The sequence below is a fragment of the Primulina tabacum genome, chromosome 16, assembly GCF_025594145.1.
Source record: "Primulina tabacum isolate GXHZ01 chromosome 16, ASM2559414v2, whole genome shotgun sequence".
Lineage (NCBI taxonomy): Eukaryota > Viridiplantae > Streptophyta > Magnoliopsida > Lamiales > Gesneriaceae > Primulina > Primulina tabacum.
The window spans coordinates 26893865-26903303 of NC_134565.1; positions in this window are offsets into that span (position 1 = coordinate 26893865).

Consider the following 9439-nt stretch of genomic DNA (forward strand, 5'->3'; position numbering starts at 1 on the left):
TCTCCCAATTTACTCGAGCCACGCCCGAGCCAACTTGAGCCAAAACCTATCCAACCCACCTAGTCACCCTCTTGACAAACCCTGACCCAAAGGACAAGCCCCTAGGTTGCTCAAACTCTCCTGGACAGAAGCACCAAATTCTGCATGTGTGTGTGTGTGAGTTTCCTTGGTGCAATAGGACTCCTATCTAGTCTAGGACTCTCCCAACCGAGCCACCACCATGCCCACACGACCCTCACCATCCCTGGACCACGTCCATACCATACCCATACCAGCCCAATGCTTAGAACCCACCAGCGAGCCACTTGAATCCAAAAGACCCAAGCTGCGCGCATGCTGCCTCCTCGCCGAAGGACTCCTAGTTTTCTTAGGACTCCTCCAGACCTCAAACCCCGAATCTCCCACGACCCTTAAGGACCCTAGACTATGCCAAGACCTAGCCTGGACCACCCCCGAGCCCTTACCCCGCTCAGCAGGGCACGCGAACAGCCCCAACCACTAGCTGCAATTTCTGAGCGCGAGGTGCATCTTCATATTTCCCACGAGCCAACAGCGCGCCCGCCTGCACCAACCCCTTTCCCGACCCCTACCCATCTCCCTTGGACCCTGATGGACCTACCCTGAGCCACCCAGCCCCAACAGCAAACCCCCATGGCCGCTGCTGCACCAACATGGGCGTGGGGGAGAGTCCCTCTTTACCTGGACTCTTCCCCAGCCCAAATCTCGAACCCTAGCCGCATTAGGACCCAACCTCCAGACCTGGTCGAGCCACATACCCCCATGCATAAGAACCGAGCCCTTGAATTTGCAAACCCAACAAAAACACACGGCTCCTATTTCTGAATTTTTCCTACGATTGTCCAGCTTGTTCCTCTATTAATTTAGCATGTTTTAGTCCATAATTCAAACGTATTTTATCATGGATTGGCAGCGCACTCGTCGGATTCAAAAACGTTTTCAAATTAAGCACGAAATCGTTAAAACTTTGAAAATACGCAACGTACCGTAAAATTATCGAACCCACGTATTTTTCATGCATAATCAATTAAATCAAGCATAGTATGATTTGTATGATGTTAAAAAAAGTTTAGAAAACGTGCCTTTGCGTTTATAACGCTCGAATATACGATCTTCGGCGAGGATGCGACGTTGGACGACCGGACGACGAAGAACTCCTAGCCTTTTCTTCTCCCCAAATTTTCGAAATTGTGGTGTGTGCTTGGTGTGTGTTTTACTGCTGATGGGTGAAGAATTGTGGTGTTAAATGACCTAGGTTTAGGAATTGTAGTGTTTTCAAACCCTAGGTAGCTTATTTATAATTTAATTTGCAAGATAAATGGGCTTCGGTTTTGGGCTTGCAACTTAAGGGTAATTGGACCTACTTAAATTAATTAAATTGGGCCCAATAACACTTAATTAATTAAAATATTAAAATTTATAAAATTAGTTTCCATAAAATAATATTTTTGATCTTTTAAAACTCACTGTTTGCCCAAAATCGGCTTCCCGGGAAAAATCGAGCTCGATTCGTAAAATAATTCGAACTCCAACATTTTTAGAAAAATTAAATCATTTTAAATCATACTAGGAAGCCTTGCCACTATTTAAATAAAATTACATATTCTTGTCTTGGTCGTCTCCGGTCTCCTTTTCCCTGCCTATTATCGAATATTCGGGTAAAAATCCTTTATTTCATGAAAATATGTCACATAATCATTTAATCATGCAATACTATATTTAGTCATATAAAACATCATGCTAGCATTTAAAAGCAATTAAATAAAACAATTAAGAAATTAAAATATTTTTGCATGCATGTGATTTACGTGGACTGATTTTTCGGACGTTACAATTCTCCCCATCTTAAATAGAATTTCGTCCTCGAAATTTTCCTTGACTTGATGATTGCAAATCTTAGATTCCCTTATTCATCTCAAACTTAACCTCTAACCCTACAATTCGGTCCTCAAAATCTTGAAAATTGCAATTCTAACCCAAAAATTTCCCAAAGTAGACTCCTAAATCCAGCTCAAGCAGTGCATGCAACCTATTTTTCTAAGTTCTTCAATATATCAAACAATTCCCACTACCCAACATGCATTTAAAATTTTTCATGGAACATGCAACTAACATGTATATCATGTATCATATAAACATTTAAAAGAATTTTAAACATATAAAATATAAAGCAGTAAAAACTCACATATTGGAGGTGTGACTTCTTGAGTTTCTCGAAGTGACAGCACACAACCCTTTGGGGAAAACCTGGCTCTGATACCAACTGAAACGACCTCGATTTTTTTTAAACCATAAATTCTAAATTACTAAATAAAATAATTTAACAATTTAAATCTTAAGTGCATAAAACAAAATCCTAAATCATCACCTAACCAAAACTTCCTAAATTGACCTTTAAAAAGATCAACTAACAATAAATAAAGCATAAAAATATTTCTAATAAAAACCATGAACATAAATCTTTAAATCATAAATCTAATAAGCTAGTGCGGAAACATAAAGGCCCTCGGGTGTGTACTCCTACACTCGATCGACTCAATCGTCACCACCTCCAAAAATCATCAAATCCTGCATCATACAAACCTAGTGAGTCTAAAGACTCAACACATTCTAAACATGGATAGCAAATAATACATATATATTCACATGCATTTAAAAATCATATTTTTATTTTAAAAAATCTTTTGAAAATAAATAAACCATTAAAAATCCTTTAAGTATAATTAAATCATAAATAGTAAAATCATTTTAAAATAACTTTAAGCATAAATAAATCATTTTAAAAATCATTTAAAAATAGCTTTAATCATCATCATCATAAATCATATATCATAAAAATCATTTTTATCATAAGCTTTCAATCATATATCATTTTGGGTGAAGTTTGATACTTGAAAGTGACTAGCTTTTATCCTTTGGTCGACTGCAGTATTAGCTCCACATGGCCCATGGGGGTGTGCATTAGGCTCCACCGTGGAAATAGGATCGTTGGGGTTCCCTCGGGGGCCTTTTCCCATAGACGAGTTCCCTCGGGGGCCTTTTCCCAAACGTGGGTTCCCTCTGGGGCCTTTTTCCGTAAATGGGTTCCCTCTGGGGCCTTTTCCCCTCACGTTATCCCCACAAAATCATATATCATAAATCATATCTTTTGTCACAGTCAATTCACATCCCTCAAAATATTTTTCCTTTTCTTTTAAAATCATAAAATACGACAGCTTTCCAAAAATAGCATTTTAAACAGTATAAATTACACAGCTTTAACATAAATCATAAAAATAAATAATATGATCAAAATCATAATTGTAAATCATATAATATCATTTAACATGCGTAATGATCCTTCGGGACGCTGCCAAGCGTTTATTAATTTCTTAAGTGTAAAAAGATTGTTTTGGCCCTGGACGTAAAAATTCTTGAATTTATCTTTTTCTCACATTTAATGACGTAAAATTATTCTAAATAATTATTTAAGCTTACATGAATTTTCTCATATTTTTATTTGGCTTAAACGATGACTTTTAATTTAATCTTTAAATGTGACGTATTAATGCGTTTTAATCCCGAACTAAACCAAACCTTAATGTGAAATTCTCAAAATAAAAACTTAGACTTATAATAATTATTTAAGCTTAAACCTAATTTTCCATAATTTTATAAAGCTTAAACTAGGCGTTTCAATTAATTCGTTAATTAACGTTTTGTGCGGCGATTAAATCCCGAAAAATTTCAAAACTCGTTATTTTGATCCCAAATTTTAAACATAACATTTTTAGTATTTATTCTACCCTTCCAAGTCATGAGCCACACCAGTGGACCCATGAATTCAATTTTTGTTCTTCAATTCGAAATATTGACACCTAATCGAAACCACCGAGCCATCTCCCAATTTACTCGAGCCACGCCCAAGCCAGCTTGAGCCAAAACCTAGCCAACCCACCTAGTCACCCTCTTGACCAACCCTGACCCAAAGGACAAGCACCTAAGTTGCTCAAACTCTCCTGGACAGAAGCACCAAATTCTGCATGTGTGTGTGTGTGTTTCTTTGGTGCAATAGGACTCCTATCTAGTCTAGGACTCTCCCAACCGAGCCACCACCGAGCCCACACGACCCTCACCATCCCTGGACCACTTCCATACCATACCCATACCAGCTTAATGCCTAGAACCCACCAGCGAGCCACCTGAATCCAAAAGACCCAAGCTGCGCGCATGCTGCCTCCTCGCCCAAGGACTCCAAGTTTGCTTAGGACTCCTCCAGCCCTCAAACCCCTGATCTCCCACGACCCTTAAGGACCCTAGACCATGCCAAGACCTAGTCTGGACCACCCTAGAGCCCTACCCCGCACAGCAGGGCACGCGAACAGCCCCAGCCACTAGCTGCAATTTCTGAGCGCGAGGTGCATCTTCATATTTCCCACAAGCCAACAGCGCGCCCGCCTGCATCAACCCCTGGCCCGACCCCTACCCTTCTCCCTTGGACCCTGATGGACCTACCCTGAGCCACCCAGCCCTAGCAGCAAACCCCCATGGCCGCTGCTGCACCTACATGGGCGTGGGGGAGAGTCCCTCTTTACGTGGAAGCTGCGCGCATGCTGCCTCCTCGCCCAAGGACTCCTAGTTTTCTTAGGACTCCTCCAGCCCTCAAACCCCTGATCTCCCACGACCCTTAAGGACCCTAGACCATGCCAAGACCTAGCCTGGACCACCCCCGAGCCCCTACCCCACGCAGCAGGGCACGCGAACAGCCCCAGCCACTAACTGCAATTTCTGAGCGCGAGGTGCATCTTCATATTTCCCACGAGCCAACAGCGCGCCCGCCTGCACCAACCCCTACCGATCTCCCTTGGACCCTGACGGACCTACCCTGAGCCACCCAGCCCCAGCAGCAAACCCCCATGGCCGCTGCTGCACCTACATGGGCGTGGGGGAGAGTCCCTCTTTACGTGGACTCTTTCCCAGCCCAAATCTCGAACCCTAGCCGCCCTAGGACCCAACCTCCAGACCTGGTCGAGCCACCTACCCCCATGCATAAGAACCGAGCCCTTGAATTTGCAAACCCGACAAAAACACACGGCTCCTATTTCTGAATTTTTCCTACGATTGTCCAGCTTGTTCCTCTATTAATTTAGCATGTTTTAGTCCATAATTCAAACGTATTTTATCATGGATTGGCAGCGCACTCGCCGGATTCAAAAACGTTTTCAAATTAAGCACGAAATCGTTAAAACTTTGAAAATACGCAACGTACCGTAAAATTATCGAACCCACGTATTTTTCATGCATAATCAATTAAATCAAGCATACTATGATTTGTATGATTTTAAAAAAAGTTTAGGAAACGTGCCTTTGCGTTTGTAACGCTCGAATATACGATCTTCGGCGAGGTTGCGACGTTGGACGACCGGACGACGAAGAACTCCTGGCCTTTTCTTCTCCCCAAATTTTCGAAATTGTGGTGTGTGCTTGGTGTGTGTTTTACGGCTGATGGGTGAAGAATTGTGGTGTTAAATGACCTAGGTTTAGGAATTGTAGTGTTTTCAAAACCTAGGTATCTTATTTATAATTTAATTTGCAAGATAAATGGGCTTCGATTTTGGGCTTGCAACTTAAGGGTAATTGGACCTACTTAAATTAATTAAATTGGGTCCAATAATACTTAATTAATTAAAATATTAAAATTTATAAAATTAGTTTCCATAAAATAATATTTTTGATCTTTTAAAACTCATTGTTTGCCCAAAATCGGCTTCTCGGGAAAAATCGAGCTCGATTTGTAAAATAATTCGAACTCCAACATTTTTAGAAAAATTAAATCATTTTAAATCATACTAGGAAGCCTTGCCACTATTTAAATAAAATTACATATTCTTGTCTTGGTCGTCTCCGGTCTCCTTTTCCCTGCCTATTATCGAATATTCGGGTAAAATCCTTAATTTCATGAAAACATGTCACATAATCATTTAATCATGCAATACTATATTTAATCATATAAAACATCATGCTAGCATTTAAAAGCAATTAAATAAAACAATTAAGAAATTAAAATATTTTTGCATGCATGTGGTTTACGTGGACTGATTTTTCGGACGTTACAATACTATTTTCTACTTTGGAATCTAAAATTTTGGGGTTTGAGCATGTCAAGGAGTTATATGTGCTAGATGAAGATTTTAAGGATTTGTTTGAAACATGTTTGCATGCTAGAAATTTTTATTTTTTAAAAATAAAAAATTATACATATATATACATATTTTTTTTGCACCATAAAAATAAATTCACCATCTATTTTACTCAAAATTTAGTAACTGTAGTAAAAGTCATAAAATCGTAATATCCAGCCAAGCTTAGAGCTATCATTTTTCAAAAGTAGCATGAACATCATAAATCCTCTCAAAACCAATCTTACTTCCAAAAGTCATGAAAATATATAAAGTACTGTAAAAGCATAAATGTGTGGAAAAACTAGCAAGGTCATCGGGTTAATGCACCATCAGTCCAGCCAGTTCAAACATCCTACCATCCTGTCTCCACGGAAATATCCTCACCTACATCATTCGCACCTAGTGAGTCTAATGACTCAGCAAGTCTTAACCATAGTAACAAGTAATACGTATACATTCAAATGCAACAGTGAAAATACTTTTAATAAAATAGTTTTAACATGAACATGTATAAATTAGACATTTTCTTCATCATATACTTTTCCTTTCATCATAAACATATAAATATAAATTTCTTTTTTGGGGTGAATTCCGTTTATTAATTATGATCATTCTTTCATCCTTAGGTCGATTTATCAATCTCAGTTGTAACCATGGCACCAGGAGGAGAGGCAATAGTAACCACTTTTCCATTATGTGCTTTGGCTTATAGTTGGCGGGGACACCATCAATCATTTTTCTGTTGATGGGCCTTGGCCTATGTAAATTCGGTGTTGGGTTCCCACGGGACTTTGTCCCGTAAACAGGTTTCACTGGGGCATTGTCCCTCACGAATCTCCATTTCCTTACCATCACAATCAAGTCACTTCATTCAAAACATTTTCATCGTTTCCATCACTTTATAAAAATACATGCATAAATATAATTTTCTTTTAAACCAAGTATGCAACACGTCTTTTAACATTTATCATTTTTCATCATAAAATTCAATGACCTTTCAAAATAACCATTTTAACACTCATTTTAGTTATCGGAACATTGTCAGGGCTCCTAACATTTTTCAGGTGTAAAATGACTGTTTTGCCCCTGAAACACTAGTTTTCCTCTTTTACCCCTGGACCTTAAAACTTCGCCACTAATCCATCCAAACTTACCATAACACCTTAAAACACACCCATAAATATTTCTTAGACGTAAACTTATTCTCCTCGACTAAATTCTGTGGTTTGTTTTAAAACTTGAACCGAATTCCCGGTTTAATCCGAATCAACCCGAAACTTAGCCAAACTCTACCAAACTTTAACCATAGCTTACTAATACCTAACCAACCCCTTTTCAACCCAATTCAAGCCATTTAAAACCTTCGAAAATTCCTAGAACGCCGCTGGAATTTTTTGCCCTATTCGAACAAACCCTAGCCTTCAACAAATCCATGAGTTATTTGATCCTAGCCCCAAACCAACAAGACCAGACCCTAAGCAACCATCCTAGGACGTAGATCGAACCCCTTAGGACCCATTTATACCAGCCCTAGAGAGGACGTGCCCTAGTCGTGCGTCCACCCCTCCTAGCCTCTCCTGCCATGCGTGGACCACCATGGCTCGATGCTAGGACTCTCACGAGCCTAGCCCCTCACTTGGACAGCCCCTTACTTGGCCTCCTCCCTTAAATTCTCAAAATCGTGCCCTAGACCATGGAAAAGCCCTAGGTTTCGAACATCCCCTTGTCCTTCTTTTCCAGCCCTTAACCATGCATCTAAGGGTCCTTAAACCTGCTGTGAAACGAGACCCTAACATCTTAACCTGACAGCCCCTTCAAGACATCAAGAACCATGAGTTTTGTGGCATAAAATCCGAGTTTTTACATATCCATAAAAATGAATATACTAGCACGACATCAAATTTTTCACACAAATATACATTTTTTGACATATTATGGCATGAATGATGAGAAAAGAAAGAATAAAACATGCCTTTGCGTGATTCACGCACAAAAATTCAAGCCTTGACTCGAAAGAATGTTGCCGGAGAGACGAGAAAGCCTTTGCTGCATTTTCTTCCTTCAAAACCGACGTGGAGAAGCCTAGGCACGGTGTGTGTGTGTGTGTGTGTACGGTTACTAGGGCAGAAACCCTATGATTCTTGTAAGGCCCGGGGCCGAAGAGGGCGGGGGGTGATCGCCGGTGCCATGAGGTTGCACGGACAATGAGCGGCTCCTGGCAGGCTTCTAGGCGGAGGGAACATGAATGAACCGATCCCACACCGGAATGAGAGGGATTCCAAGACTGTTCAATGTAATGGACTGTACAGTTGAAGATGACTTAAAAAGATTTGAGTGGTACTACTCATATCACGAAGGTGCATCTTCTTTTCGGTAACTCATCACATAAGAACTCCAAAGTTAAGCATGCTTGACTTGGGGCAATTTTGGGATGGGTGACCTCCTGGGAAGTTTCCTAGGGAGCGTGTGAGTGAGGACATAAGCACGCTAGAAAGACTCGTCTTGGTACAGTGAGGACAGTCGTCGAATCTGGGGCGTCACAGTTGGTATCAGAGCCTACCTCTCTTAGTACGGTGTGGTTCGGGGACGAACCAAGCGGAAGCTGGTGGGCATGTAAGGCCCGGGGCGGAAGAGGGCGGAGGGTGATCGCCGGTGCTATGAGGTTGCACGGACAATGAGCGGCTCCTGGCAGGCTTCTAGGCGGAGGGAACATGAATGAACCGATCCCACACCGGAATGAGAGGAATTTCGAGACTGTTCAATGTAATGGACTTTACAGTTGAAGATGGCTTAAAAAGATTTGATTGGTACTACTCATATCACGAAGGTGCATCTTCTTTTCGGTAACTCATCACATAAGAACTCCAAAGTTAAGCGTGCTTGACTTGGGGCAATTTTGGGATGGGTGACCTCCTGGAAAGTTTCCTAGGGTGCGTGTGAGTGAGGACATAAGCACGTTGGAAAGACTCGTCTTGGTACAGTGAGGACAGTCGTCGAATCTGGGGCGTCAAAATTCTAGTGTAGTAGGCATGAGTTTGTGTGATTTTTGGGCTTGGAAATCATGTTTTAGGCAGTTAATAATAAGGTAGACATTTGGGCCCAAAAACCTTAGTATAATATGCCCATTAGAATGTATGAAAAATATCTCATTTAGAAACATTTTCGAAAATATTAGCCGAGCCTCCAAAAAATCTTTGTTTTTGCCAAAAGTCGATTACCTGTTTAAAAGACGACTCGACATGTAAAAATACCTCTAATGG